The sequence below is a fragment of the Thermobia domestica genome, chromosome 9 (genome assembly GCF_964235325.1).
Source record: "Thermobia domestica chromosome 9, izTheDome1.hap1.1, whole genome shotgun sequence".
Classification (NCBI taxonomy): domain Eukaryota; kingdom Metazoa; phylum Arthropoda; class Insecta; order Zygentoma; family Lepismatidae; genus Thermobia; species Thermobia domestica.
This window is the reverse complement of record NC_137462.1, coordinates 12,205,850-12,226,013: the sequence shown is the minus strand read 5'-3', so window position 1 is coordinate 12,226,013 and position 20,164 is coordinate 12,205,850. Positions and strand designations below refer to the sequence as shown.

General features: G+C 35.5%; 1 protein-coding gene across 3 annotated transcripts in view; it reads right to left on the bottom strand.

The window, feature by feature from the left end:
* Positions 1-20,164, bottom strand: part of Rbp6 (RNA-binding protein 6) — a 1,467,626-nt gene that overhangs the window by 722,860 nt on the left and 724,602 nt on the right. The gene's annotated exons all lie outside the window — the stretch shown is intronic.

Below are 20,164 nucleotides of genomic sequence, written 5' to 3'. Positions count from 1 at the left end.
CTCGTCCTGCATTGTTTTGTTTGCATTTGCTTTTAAAGCATATCCCTCCCTTCCCCCCCGCCCCTCCTTCGATATCTGCTGCAACCGCCCTTGAACAAACATCCCAACTCTCACGACGACATGCCTAAAAGTAGGTTGGTTAGAGATGCCTAAGCTTCCAGAGTTTATCTTATCGTATGGTCAACCGCTAATACTACAACTTGTGCGGTCGTCGCTGCGCTACACTCTTTGCTGAAAACAGGATTTACGCAATAGTAAATCATCAAAAGATAGAAACGAAAAGAAGAGGGTAAAAAGCTTGGCTGCATAAGAGAAAGCTTTCTCAGGAAACAAAATTAACAAATTGGGAAAATAAGAGAATTTAAAAAAAAAATGGTCTTCGAATAACAACAGTGTTTATATAACGAAAGAACAATGCAAAAACGTAGATCCCTTCCGAATGTCAATATGGAGAAGAATGGTGCAAAGAAGCTTTGGAAGAAACAAACATGTTCATAAGAAGACGGTAACAAGAGTTCCAAAGACACGAGAAACGTTGTGGACTTTTTACGTGGGTGTAGAGAAGAATGAAAGAAATTAGCTGGGTCGAGAGGAAAGGAAAGAGAGGATGTTAGAAATGATGAGGAAGAAAAAAAACAATTTTAGATATTATTAAGAAGAGGAAGAGAAACTGGTTGGGACATTGGCCAAGAAGGAAATGTATTATGAGGAATGTGCTAGAGGGTATATGGTGGCAGGAAAAAGAGAGAGGGGGAGAAGGAGGCTACAATTGACGATATCAAAACTGAAAAATCATACGTGAAAACGAAGAGGTTAGCGGAAGATCGTGGAGCATGGAAGCTTCTCAGTTGAGGCAAGTGACCTGTCAGAATAACTATGATGATGATGATGATGATGATTTAGAATCAAGTTTACATGAGACACGGATCTACTGCTAAACGTGATTCGAACAGTATGAGCTCTCACCGGAAATTTGACTCGGATATACTGGGCAAAAGAATTATCCATGAAGAAGCTTATTACTAGAGCAACTCACATTATGCTTTATTTTTTGCTTAATTATGCTTTATATTTTTCCAAATTATGCTTTATTGTTAATTTCAATCATTGTTTAACATAAATCGTGTATAATGTATAATATTTACTATACATTGAATATTCTAAATATCTTGATCTATTTATTAATATTTTATGCAACCAGTTTCTTTCATATTTAATGAACTTTCTACCTAATGCACTTGTAAAGAGATATGCTTTACTCCAGTCAGTCTTTTTATCACTTGTGTGCTCCTTAGAGGTGCATAAATGCAAAAAGGGAAAGTAAAAGATGCCACCAAAAGTACTCAAATTCAAGAGGTACACACGTGGAGTTCTTGTGCACTTTCTGTACATTTCCAATCATCATACATAACTGCGCACAGTGTTGCCACAGTCCTAGCTTTGAAGTGTGCTGAAAAATAGTACCAAATTGAAGCAAAAAGGGCTGAATTTTATACCAGTGTAATACACGATTCTATAACACGAAACTGAAAGAGATAATGTTCTAGAACACCCCCCCCCCCTCTTCCAAGAGTACAAATCAACGTGTCGATATAGATCTATAAAACGCAGAAATGTTCGGATATATTTGTATTCGTCAATATAGCGTTACTAGTAGATAACTTAGCCCACTAAGCCAGTAATTATGACAATGTATTTTTCGTGCTTTTATCTTTTGGTGTACAATCTTTGCAATGACATAAATTATAGACTTATTTGAGCACACGCTGGTCTTCTTCAGAATATTGAACATTTGAATCAACGTGTTTGTGTGGTTCTTTTTTTTTAAAAAAAAAAAAAGATTTGAAGGTAATATTTTGACAACACTGTTTCCTTCTTGTCTCCTTCATGCGCGGCGCGGATGCGCTCATCTAGCGTCATTTGTATGCCAGTATAGTTCGAATTACGAATTTTCCACACAAAGTTCCTAGTGTTAAGCGGTGCAACGCCACAGAATGCAAGTTCAACAACATTTTTTAAGAGTCCAACACACAGTATAAGTAACGTGAGATGTAGAGATCTTACTGACACTTTTGAAAATGTCACAAGTATTTGTTAAATGGTGCTGAATTGTGTAGAAATGTACCAACTTTTTCACAAAAGGGGCTGAAAATGCCAGCGTGGTACCAACGGTCCTATGAATGACAAAAAGGGCTGAATTTGGTACAATTGTACCAAGTGTGGCAACACTGACTGCGCAGTTACATTTAGAATAAAACTATTATTCATTCATTGTTGGGAGAAAATTTTCTTGTTTTCCTTTTTTCTTTTCTCCACTTCAAAGGGTTACACCGAAAAATTTACAGAAATAAAAATAAGATTTTCATTGTTGCATTGTTATGTTGTCAAAGGTTTTGCACTGTAAATATTGGTTAACAATAATAATACAGTATGTTAAACTTGCAGTTAAACAGAATTTTCCAAGAATTGTGCTATATATTTGAAATTATGCTTTATGCTTTATTTTCCAAAATTATGCTTTATTATGCTTTTAAAATTAGTTCCTTCCGGACCCTTAGACAACCACAACCATGTTCAAAGTACCAACCATATGTGTAAATTGCTGTTATGCTTTTTGTGCCTTTGGGTTGCCCTACTTATTACCCATAACCGATTCATCAAAATATTATTTGATAAGTAACTGGGAGATCGGACAAGCAACCACGTATGCGAAAAATATCTGAGTGGATATGAAGTTTGCACGGTTTTCTCCGAACGCTCTCTTTTGAGTAGGTAATCTAAGTATTAGTAAGATTTAAAGTGATGTTAAACAATAGCACTACGTACAATATACCAATCTTCAGTTGTGGAAATGAAATAATAATAATAATAATAATAATAATAATAATAATAATAATAATATAAGAAGAAAAAGAAAAAGAAGAAGAAAATATCAAGACGTGTTTATTTACGGTTAATTACACAGTTATCATCGAATTCCGTCAAAAGAAAATCGCTACATTCCTAAAAAATGCTTGTTTAAATGACAAAAATGTAAAGAATGAAGTCCTGAAAATTCCCCTTCAATTAACCCAATCCTTTGTTTTTTTTTTCCTTTCTTTATTTTGTCGGCAGTTGAAAACCTAAAGAAGCAATTATTTACGCAGCTCACAAAACAACAGATCCAAGTCGACCTCTGAATGTCATCATCAACACATGTCTACGAGCCACAACAGAGAAATCCAAACAATGAACAAACATTCACAGGCGTTACAACAACAAATAATTGTTTTAGAATTATCGTTTATCCGGTTTACCTCATTCGTTCTGAAGAAAAGGAAGTGCCAAGGAAAGAATGGCAAAATAGCTACAATGTACCAAAAAAAAAATCCTAGACGAAGCGCCAACAATGAATCCGAAAGGACACGGAGAATTCTTGAATCGCACCGTCAGCTCTTCTATCTTCTGAACGAAGACGGTCCCCAGCGAAACAAAGAATGAAATGTATCGCAAAAGAAGCACTAAAAACCAGGGTTTCCATCCTTTTTTAAAGCAAAAGACAAATCTCCCTTCCCATCCTCAAATAAAAACAAGGGAATTTCGTTTCACAATGTGGAACTACAGTAGACTTCCGAATTACCGAGGTATAATATTGTAAGCAGAAGTTAGTTAGATTTGTGAGTTAGAATAAGCAGGAGAGAAGGGGGAGATAAAACTTAAGCCCGACAAAAATGACTTAATCGCTGAGTTGGAATTATAGCTAAATATTCCATAACAAACCATAACATTGTCAAATACGGAAGGCAATAGCTAAAGATATACCACATTGACTTGATCCTTAGTCTTCCGTTGTAAGCGCTGCTATCGGCTGAAGAAATTCCACTCCCTTTCTCTCGCTTAGCAACAGCTGAACCCTTATTGGCTCAACGCGTGGGTGTGTGAGGGTGTGAGCTTTAGTTCGCATTTTTGCTACGGCTCAAGACATTTTGGCAGCACAATAGAAATGCTACATTCTCAATCAACTATTGCAAGCAGATGCTAATACAATGTTGTGCGTTAGTTTATGATTTCCTGCAATTTCAGCGTTTCAGACTTCAAGTCATTGCCGCCGAGCTATATTGATAGTTGTTGGATCTCAGTATAAACCATTTCTCGCTGACTTACCGTTTTGCTCTACGGGAATCAATAAGGAAACTACAATTGTTAACAGTGTGTACTATTTCCGGTTTGAATAAACACATTAGAAACAAGTCCGAACTTATTCTTGGGACAGGACATTCACATTAAGAAACCATTTCATGATATATATGATTTCATGATATACCTTACCATTTTTGCCCCATGTGGGTCAATATTCAAAGATGAGATTGTAAATTTCTACTATCTCTTCCGGTTTTAGTAGATAGTTGAGATCAATCATAGCTAAGCGGTTAGCATACGCGCCTTAGGTGTGGGAGACACGGGTTCGTTTAACGGAGGAGTTCGTGTGGTTCGGATCCCATGCTCAAGCTGTAGGTTCACATCTCATATAGCTTTGATACTGAAAACGACGCTAAAATCAAATCTAAAATTAGTAGACAGTTAAGAATGAAAATAACATCTGTCCCTGGAACGCCGAATTCATACTTAAAAACCAATTCTTAGTCACAGTTTACCATTCTAACTGTGAAGTAGCTGTGTATTAGATGTGAAGTGACCATGTGATAACTGTGTACGTAAACTCTTAACTTAATTCGCTAAATTCAATTATTTTATTAAATTACATTATTAACGACAGAATCATGAACTCTTGAAAACCCAAAGGAATAAAAACTTTGATCAAGATTGTACATTCCCAGACAGTCTCTGTAAACACATATTTGTTAATAAACTCGACTAGTTTCCTAATTGCCTTTCCGCATACCTTCAAGCATAGCCTGATACTCCCCGATTCATTGAACTCCTAAGTCATCATTCTTCAGCCACACAAAACCAAGGAGAACACATCAACAAAAGGGTATTCGACACACGGTTAGGATAGGTGCAGGATCGACAAGAGAAGCGGATGCACCGTTGGAGAATAACCAGGTCCATAAGTCAAGAGTACTATTCTGTTGGTTTATCACCGCAGATACATCAAGCTTAAGTTGAGACTAGTGGAATGAAGGTGTAAGAGAACATCATCGTAAAGACGCATTATCGACGCCCCTTGCAGATCAACAGGATAGAGATCCAGATGTTGACTGTCTCCAGTTTATCCAGGCTCCTCCAGAGAAAGACATTCATCGTTCCAGATGACCAGGACGACGCCAGCCTCGTTGGATCTATCAGGCTAATGCTCATTCCTTTATCTCAGTTAAAACCTTTCTCTTTCTCTTACCTTTCCCACAACTAGTCATTTTTTTCAAAATTAGAAACATTTGAATTTTATTTAAATTCAACCACAATTTCTCAGTTATGTGCCGGTGCTGTGCCATCAGTTGTAGCTCAGAATACGAAATGAACGCAACGAAATGGGGATGAAACTGATGCACAACACGGTACTTAACTGAGAAATTGTGGTTGCAAAAAACACAAAGATAAAACCTGTCTTTCTAGCGTTGAGGGCATGTAAAAATGTTTCTCACTCTCTCTTTTTACGGTATTTTCCTCGGATACCTGTGAAGCAGAAGGGCCTTATGTGGTTCGAAATCGACTTACTAGGATCACACAGTTGGCTTTATAAGATTTTGCTCTTAGAACGTCCATTACTCTACAAATTAACTCTCAAACAAAAGCGATTTTTAAAAATATGTCATTCAATATACAGCGAGAGCGATTATCACAGCCTAAGTCGTTAATAGAACTAGTTCATTAATATCTTGACGGGTAAAAACGACTATATATGGATAATGAAAGTTTCGAGCGATTCTCCTTACTGGACTTGATAGAATTTATTAAAGGCTTTACAGGTAAAAATAAAATGTGTCCCATTCGAAAAGACCAAATAGGATGATTGGACACATTATGAGACATGGAGTGAATCACGTTAGTAGTTGAGGAGGAAATTGCGGAAGAAAAATATCCTGAAGTACAGCTAAGATTGAAATATATGGACCAAATAATACAAGATGTGAAGAAGAAATTGTACATGGAAATGAAAAGTCTGGCTTAGGATTGGGAAGAGTGGAAACCTGTGTCAAACAATAATACAAGATGTAGGGAAGAAAAAGTATATGGAAATGAAAAGTCTGGCTTAGGATAGGGAAGAGTGGAAAACTGTGTCAAACAATAATACAAGATGTAAGGAAGAAAAAGTACATGGAAATGAAAAGTCTGACTCAGGTTAGAAAAGAGTGGAAAGCTGTGTCAAACAATAATATAAGATGTAGGAAAGAAAAGATCAATGGAAATGAAAAGTTTGGCTCAGGATAGGGAAGAGTGTAAAGCTGTGTCAAACAATAATACAAGATGTAGGGAAGAAAAGTCTTGCTCAGGATACTTAAGAATGGAAAGCTGTGTCAAACAATGATATAAGATGTAGGGAAGAAATTGTACATGGAAATGAAAAGTCTGGCTCAGAATAGAGAAGAGGGGAAAGTGTGTCAAACAATAATACAAGATGTAGGGAAGAAAAAGTACATGGAAATGAAAAGTCTGACTCAGGTTAGAAAAGAGTGGAAAGCTGTGTCAAACAATAATATAAGATGTAGGAAAGAAAAGATCAATGGAAATGAAAAGTTTGGCTCAGGATAGGGAAGAGTGTAAAGCTGTGTCAAACAATAATACAAGATGTAGGGAAGAAAAGTCTTGCTCAGGATACTTAAGAATGGAAAGCTGTGTCAAACAATGATATAAGATGTAGGGAAGAAATTGTACATGGAAATGAAAAGTCTGGCTCAGAATAGAGAAGAGGGGAAAGTGTGTCAAACAATAATACAAGATGTAGGGAAGAAAAAGTACATGGAAATGAAAAGTCTGACTCAGGTTAGAAAAGAGTGGAAAGCTGTGTCAAACAATAATATAAGATGTAGGAAAGAAAAGATCAATGGAAATGAAAAGTTTGGCTCAGGATAGGGAAGAGTGTAAAGCTGTGTCAAACAATAATACAAGATGTAGGGAAGAAAAGTCTTGCTCAGGATACTTAAGAATGGAAAGCTGTGTCAAACAATGATATAAAATGTAGAGAAGAAATTGTACATGGAAATGAAAAATCTGGCTCAGAATAGAGAAGAGGGGAAAGTGTGTCAAACAATAATACAAGATGTAGGGAAGAAAAAGTACATGGAAATGAAAAGTCTGACTCAGGTTAGAAAAGAGTGGAAAGCTGTGTCAAACAATAATATAAGATGTAGGAAAGAAAAGATCAATGGAAATGAAAAGTTTGGCTCAGGATAGGGAAGAGTGTAAAGCTGTGTCAAACAATAATACAAGATGTAGGGAAGAAAAGTCTTGCTCAGGATACTTAAGAATGGAAAGCTGTGTCAAACAATGATATAAGATGTAGGGAAGAAATTGTACATGGAAATGAAAAGTCTGGCTCAGAATAGAGAAGAGGGGAAAGTGTGTCAAACAATAATACAAGATGTAAGGAAGAAAAAGTACATGGAAATGAAAAGTCTGACTCAGGTTAGAAAAGAGTGGAAAGCTGTGTCAAACAATAATATAAGATGTAGGAAAGAAAAGATCAATGGAAATGAAAAGTTTGGCTCAGGATAGGGAAGAGTGTAAAGCTGTGTCAAACAATAATACAAGATGTAGGGAAGAAAAGTCTTGCTCAGGATACTTAAGAATGGAAAGCTGTGTCAAACAATGATATAAAATGTAGAGAAGAAATTGTACATGGAAATGAAAAATCTGGCTCAGAATAGAGAAGAGGGGAAAGTGTGTCAAACAATAATACAAGATGTAGGGAAGAAAAAGTACATGGAAATGAAAAGTCTGACTCAGGTTAGAAAAGAGTGGAAAGCTGTGTCAAACAATAATATAAGATGTAGGAAAGAAAAGATCAATGGAAATGAAAAGTTTGGCTCAGGATAGGGAAGAGTGTAAAGCTGTGTCAAACAATAATACAAGATGTAGGGAAGAAAAGTCTTGCTCAGGATACTTAAGAATGGAAAGCTGTGTCAAACAATGATATAAAATGTAGAGAAGAAATTGTACATGGAAATGAAAAATCTGGCTCAGAATAGAGAAGAGGGGAAAGTGTGTCAAACAATAATACAAGATGTAGGGAAGAAAAAGTACATGGAAATGAAAAGTCTGACTCAGGTTAGAAAAGAGTGGAAAGCTGTGTCAAACAATAATATAAGATGTAGGAAAGAAAAGATCAATGGAAATGAAAAGTTTGGCTCAGGATAGGGAAGAGTGTAAAGCTGTGTCAAACAATAATACAAGATGTAGGGAAGAAAAGTCTTGCTCAGGATACTTAAGAATGGAAAGCTGTGTCAAACAATGATATAAGATGTAGGGAAGAAATTGTACATGGAAATGAAAAGTCTGGCTCAGAATAGAGAAGAGGGGAAAGTGTGTCAAACAATAATACAAGATGTAAGGAAGAAAAAGTACATGGAAATGAAAAGTCTGACTCAGGTTAGAAAAGAGTGGAAAGCTGTGTCAAACAATAATATAAGATGTAGGAAAGAAAAGATCAATGGAAATGAAAAGTTTGGCTCAGGATAGGGAAGAGTGTAAAGCTGTGTCAAACAATAATACAAGATGTAGGGAAGAAAAGTCTTGCTCAGGATACTTAAGAATGGAAAGCTGTGTCAAACAATGATATAAAATGTAGAGAAGAAATTGTACATGGAAATGAAAAATCTGGCTCAGAATAGAGAAGAGGGGAAAGTGTGTCAAACAATAATACAAGATGTAGGGAAGAAAAAGTACATGGAAATGAAAAGTCTGACTCAGGTTAGAAAAGAGTGGAAAGCTGTGTCAAACAATAATATAAGATGTAGGAAAGAAAAGATCAATGGAAATGAAAAGTTTGGCTCAGGACAGGGAAGAGTGTAAAGCTGTGTCAAACAATAATACAAGATGTAGGGAAGAAAAGTCTTGCTCAGGATACTTAAGAATGGAAAGCTGTGTCAAACAATGATATAAAATGTAGAGAAGAAATTGTACATGGAAATGAAAAATCTGGCTCAGAATAGAGAAGAGGGGAAAGTGTGTCAAACAATAATACAAGATGTAGGAAAGAAAAAGTACATGGAAATGAAAAGTCTGACTCAGGTTAGAAAAGAGTGGAAAGCTGTGTCAAACAATAATATAAGATGTAGGAAAGAAAAGATCAATGGAAATGAAAAGTTTGGCTCAGGATAGGGAAGAGTGTAAAGCTGTGTCAAACAATAATACAAGATGTAGGGAAGAAAAGTCTTGCTCAGGATACTTAAGAATGGAAAGCTGTGTCAAACAATGATATAAAATGTAGAGAAGAAATTGTACATGGAAATGAAAAATCTGGCTCAGAATAGAGAAGAGGGGAAAGTGTGTCAAACAATAATACAAGATGTAGGGAAGAAAAAGTACATGGAAATGAAAAGTCTGACTCAGGTTAGAAAAGAGTGGAAAGCTGTGTCAAACAATAATACAAGATGTAGGGAAGAAAAGTCTTGCTCAGGATACTTAAGAATGGAAAGCTGTGTCAAACAATGATATAAGATGTAGGGAAGAAATTGTACATGGAAATGAAAAGTCTGGCTCAGAATAGAGAAGAGGGGAAAGTGTGTCAAACAATAATACAAGATGTAAGGAAGAAAAAGTACATGGAAATGAAAAGTCTGACTCAGGTTAGAAAAGAGTGGAAAGCTGTGTCAAACAATAATATAAGATGTAGGAAAGAAAAGATCAATGGAAATGAAAAGTTTGGCTCAGGACAGGGAAGAGTGTAAAGCTGTGTCAAACAATAATACAAGATGTAGGGAAGAAAAGTCTTGCTCAGGATACTTAAGAATGGAAAGCTGTGTCAAACAATGATATAAGATGTAGGGAAGAAATTGTACATGGAAATGAAAAGTCTGGCTCAGAATAGAGAAGAGGGGAAAGTGTGTCAAACAATAATACAAGATGTAGGGAAGAAAAAGTACATGGAAATGAAAAGTCTGACTCAGGTTAGAAAAGAGTGGAAAGCTGTGTCAAACAATAATATAAGATGTAGGAAAGAAAAGATCAATGGAAATGAAAAGTTTGGCTCAGGACAGGGAAGAGTGTAAAGCTGTGTCAAACAATAATACAAGATGTAGGGAAGAAAAGTCTTGCTCAGGATACTTAAGAATGGAAAGCTGTGTCAAACAATGATATAAGATGTAGGGAAGAAATTGTACATGGAAATGAAAAGTCTGGCTCAGAATAGAGAAGAGGGGAAAGTGTGTCAAACAATAATACAAGATGTAGGGAAGAAAAAGTACATGGAAATGAAAAGTCTGACTCAGGTTAGAAAAGAGTGGAAAGCTGTGTCAAACAATAATACAAGATGTAGGGAAGAAAAGTCTTGCTCAGGATACTTAAGAATGGAAAGCTGTGTCAAACAATGATATAAGATGTAGGGAAGAAATTGTACATGGAAATGAAAAGTCTGGCTCAGAATAGAGAAGAGGGGAAAGTGTGTCAAACAATAATACAAGATGTAAGGAAGAAAAAGTACATGGAAATGAAAAGTCTGACTCAGGTTAGAAAAGAGTGGAAAGCTGTGTCAAACAATAATACAAGATGTAGGGAAGAAAAGTCTTGCTCAGGATACTTAAGAATGGAAAGCTGTGTCAAACAATGATATAAAATGTAGAGAAGAAATTGTACATGGAAATGAAAAATCTGGCTCAGAATAGAGAAGAGGGGAAAGTGTGTCAAACAATAATACAAGATGTAGGGAAGAAAAAGTACATGGAAATGAAAAGTCTGACTCAGGTTAGAAAAGAGTGGAAAGCTGTGTCAAACAATAATATAAGATGTAGGAAAGAAAAGATCAATGGAAATGAAAAGTTTGGCTCAGGATAGGGAAGAGTGTAAAGCTGTGTCAAACAATAATACAAGATGTAGGGAAGAAAAGTCTTGCTCAGGATACTTAAGAATGGAAAGCTGTGTCAAACAATGATATAAAATGTAGAGAAGAAATTGTACATGGAAATGAAAAATCTGGCTCAGAATAGAGAAGAGGGGAAAGTGTGTCAAACAATAATACAAGATGTAGGGAAGAAAAAGTACATGGAAATGAAAAGTCTGACTCAGGTTAGAAAAGAGTGGAAAGCTGTGTCAAACAATAATACAAGATGTAGGGAAGAAAAGTCTTGCTCAGGATACTTAAGAATGGAAAGCTGTGTCAAACAATGATATAAGATGTAGGGAAGAAATTGTACATGGAAATGAAAAGTCTGGCTCAGAATAGAGAAGAGGGGAAAGTGTGTCAAACAATAATACAAGATGTAAGGAAGAAAAAGTACATGGAAATGAAAAGTCTGACTCAGGTTAGAAAAGAGTGGAAAGCTGTGTCAAACAATAATATAAGATGTAGGAAAGAAAAGATCAATGGAAATGAAAAGTTTGGCTCAGGATAGGGAAGAGTGTAAAGCTGTGTCAAACAATAATACAAGATGTAGGGAAGAAAAGTCTTGCTCAGGATACTTAAGAATGGAAAGCTGTGTCAAACAATGATATAAAATGTAGAGAAGAAATTGTACATGGAAATGAAAAATCTGGCTCAGAATAGAGAAGAGGGGAAAGTGTGTCAAACAATAATACAAGATGTAGGGAAGAAAAAGTACATGGAAATGAAAAGTCTGACTCAGGTTAGAAAAGAGTGGAAAGCTGTGTCAAACAATAATATAAGATGTAGGAAAGAAAAGATCAATGGAAATGAAAAGTTTGGCTCAGGATAGGGAAGAGTGTAAAGCTGTGTCAAACAATAATACAAGATGTAGGGAAGAAAAGTCTTGCTCAGGATACTTAAGAATGGAAAGCTGTGTCAAACAATGATATAAGATGTAGAGAAGAAATTGTACATGGAAATGAAAAATCTGGCTCAGAATAGAGAAGAGGGGAAAGTGTGTCAAACAATAATACAAGATGTAAGGAAGAAAAAGTACATGGAAATGAAAAGTCTGACTCAGGTTAGAAAAGAGTGGAAAGCTGTGTCAAACAATAATATAAGATGTAGGAAAGAAAAGATCAATGGAAATGAAAAGTTTGGCTCAGGATAGGGAAGAGTGTAAAGCTGTGTCAAACAATAATACAAGATGTAGGAAGGAAAAGTCTTGCTCAGGATACTTAAGAATGGAAAGCTGTGTCAAACAATGATATAAGATGTAGAGAAGAAATTGTACATGGAAATGAAAAGTCTGGCTCAGAATAGAGAAGAGGGGAAAGTGTGTCAAACAATAATACAAGATGTAAGGAAGAAAAAGTACATGGAAATGAAAAGTCTGACTCAGGTTAGAAAAGAGTGGAAAGCTGTGTCAAACAATAATATAAGATGTAGGAAAGAAAAGATCAATGGAAATGAAAAGTTTGGCTCAGGATAGGGAAGAGTGTAAAGCTGTGTCAAACAATAATACAAGATGTAGGGAAGAAAAGTCTTGCTCAGGATACTTAAGAATGGAAAGCTGTGTCAAACAATGATATAAAATGTAGAGAAGAAATTGTACATGGAAATGAAAAATCTGGCTCAGAATAGAGAAGAGGGGAAAGTGTGTCAAACAATAATACAAGATGTAAGGAAGAAAAAGTACATGGAAATGAAAAGTCTGACTCAGGTTAGAAAAGAGTGGAAAGCTGTGTCAAACAATAATATAAGATGTAGGAAAGAAAAGATCAATGGAAATGAAAAGTTTGGCTCAGGATAGGGAAGAGTGTAAAGCTGTGTCAAACAATAATACAAGATGTAGGGAAGAAAAGTCTTGCTCAGGATACTTAAGAATGGAAAGCTGTGTCAAACAATGATATAAGATGTAGAGAAGAAATTGTACATGGAAATGAAAAGTCTGGCTCAGAATAGAGAAGAGGGGAAAGTGTGTCAAACAATAATACAAGATGTAAGGAAGAAAAAGTACATGGAAATGAAAAGTCTGACTCAGGTTAGAAAAGAGTGGAAAGCTGTGTCAAACAATAATATAAGATGTAGGAAAGAAAAGATCAATGGAAATGAAAAGTTTGGCTCAGGATAGGGAAGAGTGTAAAGCTGTGTCAAACAATAATACAAGATGTAGGGAAGAAAAGTCTTGCTCAGGATACTTAAGAATGGAAAGCTGTGTCAAACAATGATATAAGATGTAGGGAAGAAATTGTACATGGAAATGAAAAATCTGGCTCAGAATAGAGAAGAGGGGAAAGTGTGTCAAACAATAATACAAGATGTAGGGAAGAAAAAGTACATGGAAATGAAAAGTCTGACTCAGGTTAGAAAAGAGTGTAAAGCTGTGTCAAACAATAATACAAGATGTAGGGAAGAAAAGTCTTGCTCAGGATACTTAAGAATGGAAAGCTGTGTCAAACAATGATATAAGATGTAGAGAAGAAATTGTACATGGAAATGAAAAATCTGGCTCAGAATAGAGAAGAGGGGAAAGTGTGTCAAACAATAATACAAGATGTAAGGAAGAAAAAGTACATGGAAATGAAAAGTCTGACTCAGGTTAGAAAAGAGTGGAAAGCTGTGTCAAACAATAATATAAGATGTAGGAAAGAAAAGATCAATGGAAATGAAAAGTTTGGCTCAGGATAGGGAAGAGTGTAAAGCTGTGTCAAACAATAATACAAGATGTAGGGAAGAAAAGTCTTGCTCAGGATACTTAAGAATGGAAAGCTGTGTCAAACAATGATATAAGATGTAGAGAAGAAATTGTACATGGAAATGAAAAGTCTGGCTCAGAATAGAGAAGAGGGGAAAGTGTGTCAAACAATAATACAAGATGTAAGGAAGAAAAAGTACATGGAAATGAAAAGTCTGACTCAGGTTAGAAAAGAGTGGAAAGCTGTGTCAAACAATAATATAAGATGTAGGAAAGAAAAGATCAATGGAAATGAAAAGTTTGGCTCAGGATAGGGAAGAGTGTAAAGCTGTGTCAAACAATAATACAAGATGTAGGGAAGAAAAGTCTTGCTCAGGATACTTAAGAATGGAAAGCTGTGTCAAACAATGATATAAAATGTAGAGAAGAAATTGTACATGGAAATGAAAAATCTGGCTCAGAATAGAGAAGAGGGGAAAGTGTGTCAAACAATAATACAAGACGTAGGGAAGAAAAAGTACATGGAAATGAAAAGTCTGACTCAGGTTAGAAAAGAGTGGAAAGCTGTGTCAAACAATAATATAAGATGTAGGAAAGAAAAGATCAATGGAAATGAAAAGTTTGGCTCAGGATAGGGAAGAGTGTAAAGCTGTGTCAAACAATAATACAAGATATAGGGAAGAAAAGTCTTGCTCAGGATACTTAAGAATGGAAAGCTGTGTCAAACAATGGTATAAAATGTAGAGAAGAAATTGTACATGGAAATGAAAAATCTGGCTCAGAATAGAGAAGAGGGGAAAGTGTGTCAAACAATAATACAAGATGTAGGGAAGAAAAAGTACATGGAAATGAAAAGTCTGACTCAGGTTAGAAAAGAGTGGAAAGCTGTGTCAAACAATAATACAAGATGTAGGGAAGAAAAGTCTTGCTCAGGATACTTAAGAATGGAAAGCTGTGTCAAACAATGATATAAGATGTAGGGAAGAAATTGTACATGGAAATGAAAAGTCTGGCTCAGAATAGAGAAGAGGGGAAAGTGTGTCAAACAATAATACAAGATGTAGGGAAGAAAAAGTACATGGAAATGAAAAGTCTGACTCAGGTTAGAAAAGAGTGGAAAGCTGTGTCAAACAATAATACAAGATGTAGGGAAGAAAAGTCTTGCTCAGGATACTTAAGAATGGAAAGCTGTGTCAAACAATGATATAAAATGTAGAGAAGAAATTGTACATGGAAATGAAAAATCTGGCTTAGAATAGAGAAGAGGGGAAAGTGTGTCAAACAATAATAGAAGATGTAAGGAAGAAAAAGTACATGGAAATGAAAAGTCTGACTCAGGTTAGAAAAGAGTGGAAAGCTGTGTCAAACAATAATATAAGATGTAGGAAAGAAAAGATCAATGGAAATGAAAAGTTTGGCTCAGGATAGGGAAGAGTGTAAAGCTGTGTCAAACAATAATACAAGATGTAGGGAAGAAAAGTCTTGCTCAGGATACTTAAGAATGGAAAGCTGTGTCAAACAATGATATAAGATGTAGAGAAGAAATTGTACATGGAAATGAAAAATCTGGCTCAGAATAGAGAAGAGGGGAAAGTGTGTCAAACAATAATACAAGATGTAAGGAAGAAAAAGTACATGGAAATGAAAAGTCTGACTCAGGTTAGAAAAGAGTGGAAAGCTGTGTCAAACAATAATATAAGATGTAGGAAAGAAAAGATCAATGGAAATGAAAAGTTTGGCTCAGGATAGGGAAGAGTGTAAAGCTGTGTCAAACAATAATACAAGATGTAGGGAAGAAAAGTCTTGCTCAGGATACTTAAGAATGGAAAGCTGTGTCAAACAATGATATAAGATGTAGAGAAGAAATTGTACATGGAAATGAAAAGTCTGGCTCAGAATAGAGAAGAGGGGAAAGTGTGTCAAACAATAATACAAGATGTAAGGAAGAAAAAGTACATGGAAATGAAAAGTCTGACTCAGGTTAGAAAAGAGTGGAAAGCTGTGTCAAACAATAATATAAGATGTAGGAAAGAAAAGATCAATGGAAATGAAAAGTTTGGCTCAGGATAGGGAAGAGTGTAAAGCTGTGTCAAACAATAATACAAGATGTAGGGAAGAAAAGTCTTGCTCAGGATACTTAAGAATGGAAAGCTGTGTCAAACAATGATATAAAATGTAGAGAAGAAATTGTACATGGAAATGAAAAATCTGGCTCAGAATAGAGAAGAGGGGAAAGTGTGTCAAACAATAATACAAGATGTAGGGAAGAAAAAGTACATGGAAATGAAAAGTCTGACTCAGGTTAGAAAAGAGTGGAAAGCTGTGTCAAACAATAATATAAGATGTAGGAAAGAAAAGATCAATGGAAATGAAAAGTTTGGCTCAGGATAGGGAAGAGTGTAAAGCTGTGTCAAACAATAATACAAGATGTAGGGAAGAAAAGTCTTGCTCAGGATACTTAAGAATGGAAAGCTGTGTCAAACAATGATATGAAATGTAGAGAAGAAATTGTACATGGAAATGAAAAATCTGGCTCAGAATAGAGAAGAGGGGAAAGTGTGTCAAACAATAATACAAGATGTAGGGAAGAAAAAGTACATGGAAATGAAAAGTCTGACTCAGGTTAGAAAAGAGTGGAAAGCTGTGTCAAACAATAATATAAGATGTAGGAAAGAAAAGATCAATGGAAATGAAAAGTTTGGCTCAGGATAGGGAAGAGTGTAAAGCTGTGTCAAACAATAATACAAGATGTAGGGAAGAAAAGTCTTGCTCAGGATACTTAAGAATGGAAAGCTGTGTCAAACAATGATATAAAATGTAGAGAAGAAATTGTACATGGAAATGAAAAATCTGGCTCAGAATAGAGAAGAGGGGAAAGTGTGTCAAACAATAATACAAGATGTAGGGAAGAAAAAGTACATGGAAATGAAAAGTCTGACTCAGGTTAGAAAAGAGTGGAAAGCTGTGTCAAACAATAATACAAGATGTAGGGAAGAAAAGTCTTGCTCAGGATACTTAAGAATGGAAAGCTGTGTCAAACAATGATATAAGATGTAGGGAAGAAATTGTACATGGAAATGAAAAGTCTGGCTCAGAATAGAGAAGAGGGGAAAGTGTGTCAAACAATAATACAAGATGTAGGGAAGAAAAAGTACATGGAAATGAAAAGTCTGACTCAGGTTAGAAAAGAGTGGAAAGCTGTGTCAAACAATAATACAAGATGTAGGGAAGAAAAGTCTTGCTCAGGATACTTAAGAATGGAAAGCTGTGTCAAACAATGATATAAGATGTAGGGAAGAAATTGTACATGGAAATGAAAAATCTGGCTCAGAATAGAGAAGAGGGGAAAGTGTGTCAAACAATAATACAAGATGTAGGGAAGAAAAGTCTTGCTCAGGATACTTAAGAATGGAAAGCTGTGTCAAACAATGATATAAGATGTAGGGAAGAAATTGTACATGGAAATGAAAAATCTGGCTCAGAATAGAGAAGAGGGGAAAGTGTGTCAAACAATAATACAAGATGTAGGGAAGAAAAGTCTTGCTCAGGATACTTAAGAATGGAAAGCTGTGTCAAACAATGATATAAGATGTAGGGAAAAAATTGTACATGGAAATGAAAAATCTGGCTCAGAATAGAGAAGAGGGGAAAGTGTGTCAAACAATAATACAAGATGTAGGGAAGAAAAAGTACATGGAAATGAAAAGTCTGACTCAGGTTAGAAAAGAGTGGAAAGCTGTGTCAAACAATAATATAAGATGTAGGAAAGAAAAGATCAATGGAAATGAAAAGTTTGGCTCAGGATAGGGAAGAGTGTAAAGCTGTGTCAAACAATAATACAAGATGTAGGGAAGAAAAGTCTTGCTCAGGATACTTAAGAATGGAAAGCTGTGTCAAACAATGATATAAGATGTAGGGAAGAAATTGTACATGGAAATGAAAAGTCTGGCTCAGAATAGAGAAGAGGGGAAAGTGTGTCAAACAATAATACAAGATGTAGGGAAGAAAAGTCTTGCTCAGGATACTTAAGAATGGAAAGCTGTGTCAAACAATGATATAAGATGTAGGGAAAAAATTGTACATGGAAATGAAAAATCTGGCTCAGAATAGAGAAGAGGGGAAAGTGTGTCAAACAATAATACAAGATGTAGGGAAGAAAAAGTACATGGAAATGAAAAGTCTGACTCAGGTTAGAAAAGAGTGGAAAGCTGTGTCAAACAATAATATAAGATGTAGGAAAGAAAAGATCAATGGAAATGAAAAGTTTGGCTCAGGATAGGGAAGAGTGTAAAGCTGTGTCAAACAATAATACAAGATGTAGGGAAGAAAAGTCTTGCTCAGGATACTTAAGAATGGAAAGCTGTGTCAAACAATGATATAAGATGTAGGGAAGAAATTGTACATGGAAATGAAAAGTCTGGCTCAGAATAGAGAAGAGGGGAAAGTGTGTCAAACAATAATACAAGATGTAGGGAAGAAAAGTCTTGCTCAGGATACTTAAGAATGGAAAGCTGTGTCAAACAATGATATAAGATGTAGGGAAGAAATTGTACATGGAAATGAAAAGTCTGGCTCAGAATAGAGAAGAGGGGAAAGTGTGTCAAACAATAATACAAGATGTAGGGAAGAAAAAGTACATGGAAATGAAAAGTCTGACTCAGGTTAGAAAAGAGTGGAAAGCTGTGTCAAACAATAATATAAGATGTAGGAAAGAAAAGATCAATGGAAATGAAAAGTTTGGCTCAGGATAGGGAAGAGTGTAAAGCTGTGTCAAACAATAATACAAGATGTAGGGAAGAAAAGTCTTGCTCAGGATACTTAAGAATGGAAAGCTGTGTCAAACAATGATATAAGATGTAGGGAAGAAATTGTACATGGAAATGAAAAGTCTGGCTCAGAATAGAGAAGAGGGGAAAGTGTGTCAAACAATAATACAAGATGTAGGGAAGAAAAAGTACATGGAAATGAAAAGTCTGACTCAGGTTAGAAAAGAGTGGAAAGCTGTGTCAAACAATAATATAAGATGTAGGAAAGAAAAGATCAATGGAAATGAAAAGTTTGGCTCAGGATAGGGAAGAGTGTAAAGCTGTGTCAAACAATAATACAAGATGTAGGGAAGAAAAGTCTTGCTCAGGATACTTAAGAATGGAAAGCTGTGTCAAACAATGATATAAAATGTAGAGAAGAAATTGTACATGGAAATGAAAAATCTGGCTCAGAATAGAGAAGAGGGGAAAGTGTGTCAAACAATAATACAAGATGTAGGGAAGAAAAAGTACATGGAAATGAAAAGTCTGACTCAGGTTAGAAAAGAGTGGAAAGCTGTGTCAAACAATAATACAAGATGTAGGGAAGAAAAGTCTTGCTCAGGATACTTAAGAATGGAAAGCTGTGTCAAACAATGATATAAGATGTAGGGAAGAAATTGTACATGGAAATGAAAAGTCTGGCTCAGAATAGAGAAGAGGGGAAAGTGTGTCAAACAATAATACAAGATGTAAGGAAGAAAAAGTACATGGAAATGAAAAGTCTGACTCAGGTTAGAAAAGAGTGGAAAGCTGTGTCAAACAATAATATAAGATGTAGGAAAGAAAAGATCAATGGAAATGAAAAGTTTGGCTCAGGATAGGGAAGAGTGTAAAGCTGTGTCAAACAATAATACAAGATGTAGGGAAGAAAAGTCTTGCTCAGGATACTTAAGAATGGAAAGCTGTGTCAAACAATGATATAAGATGTAGGGAAGAAATTGTACATGGAAATGAAAAGTCTGGCTCAGAATAGAGAAGAGGGGAAAGTGTGTCAAACAATAATACAAGATGTAAGGAAGAAAAAGTACATGGAAATGAAAAGTCTGACTCAGGTTAGAAAAGAGTGGAAAGCTGTGTCAAACAATAATACAAGATGTAGGGAAGAAAAGTCTTGCTCAGGATACTTAAGAATGGAAAGCTGTGTCAAACAATGATATAAAATGTAGAGAAGAAATTGTACATGGAAATGAAAAATCTGGCTCAGAATAGAGAAGAGGGGAAAGTGTGTCAAACAATAATACAAGATGTAGGGAAGAAAAAGTACATGGAAATGAAAAGTCTGACTCAGGTTAGAAAAGAGTGGAAAGCTGTGTCAAACAATAATACAAGATGTAGGGAAGAAAAGTCTTGCTCAGGATACTTAAGAATGGAAAGCTGTGTCAAACAATGATATAAGATGTAGGGAAGAAATTGTACATGGAAATGAAAAGTCTGGCTCAGAATAGAGAAGAGGGGAAAGTGTGTCAAACAATAATACAAGATGTAAGGAAGAAAAAGTACATGGAAATGAAAAGTCTGACTCAGGTTAGAAAAGAGTGGAAAGCTGTGTCAAACAATAATATAAGATGTAGGAAAGAAAAGATCAATGGAAATGAAAAGTTTGGCTCAGGATAGGGAAGAGTGTAAAGCTGTGTCAAACAATAATACAAGATGTAGGGAAGAAAAGTCTTGCTCAGGATACTTAAGAATGGAAAGCTG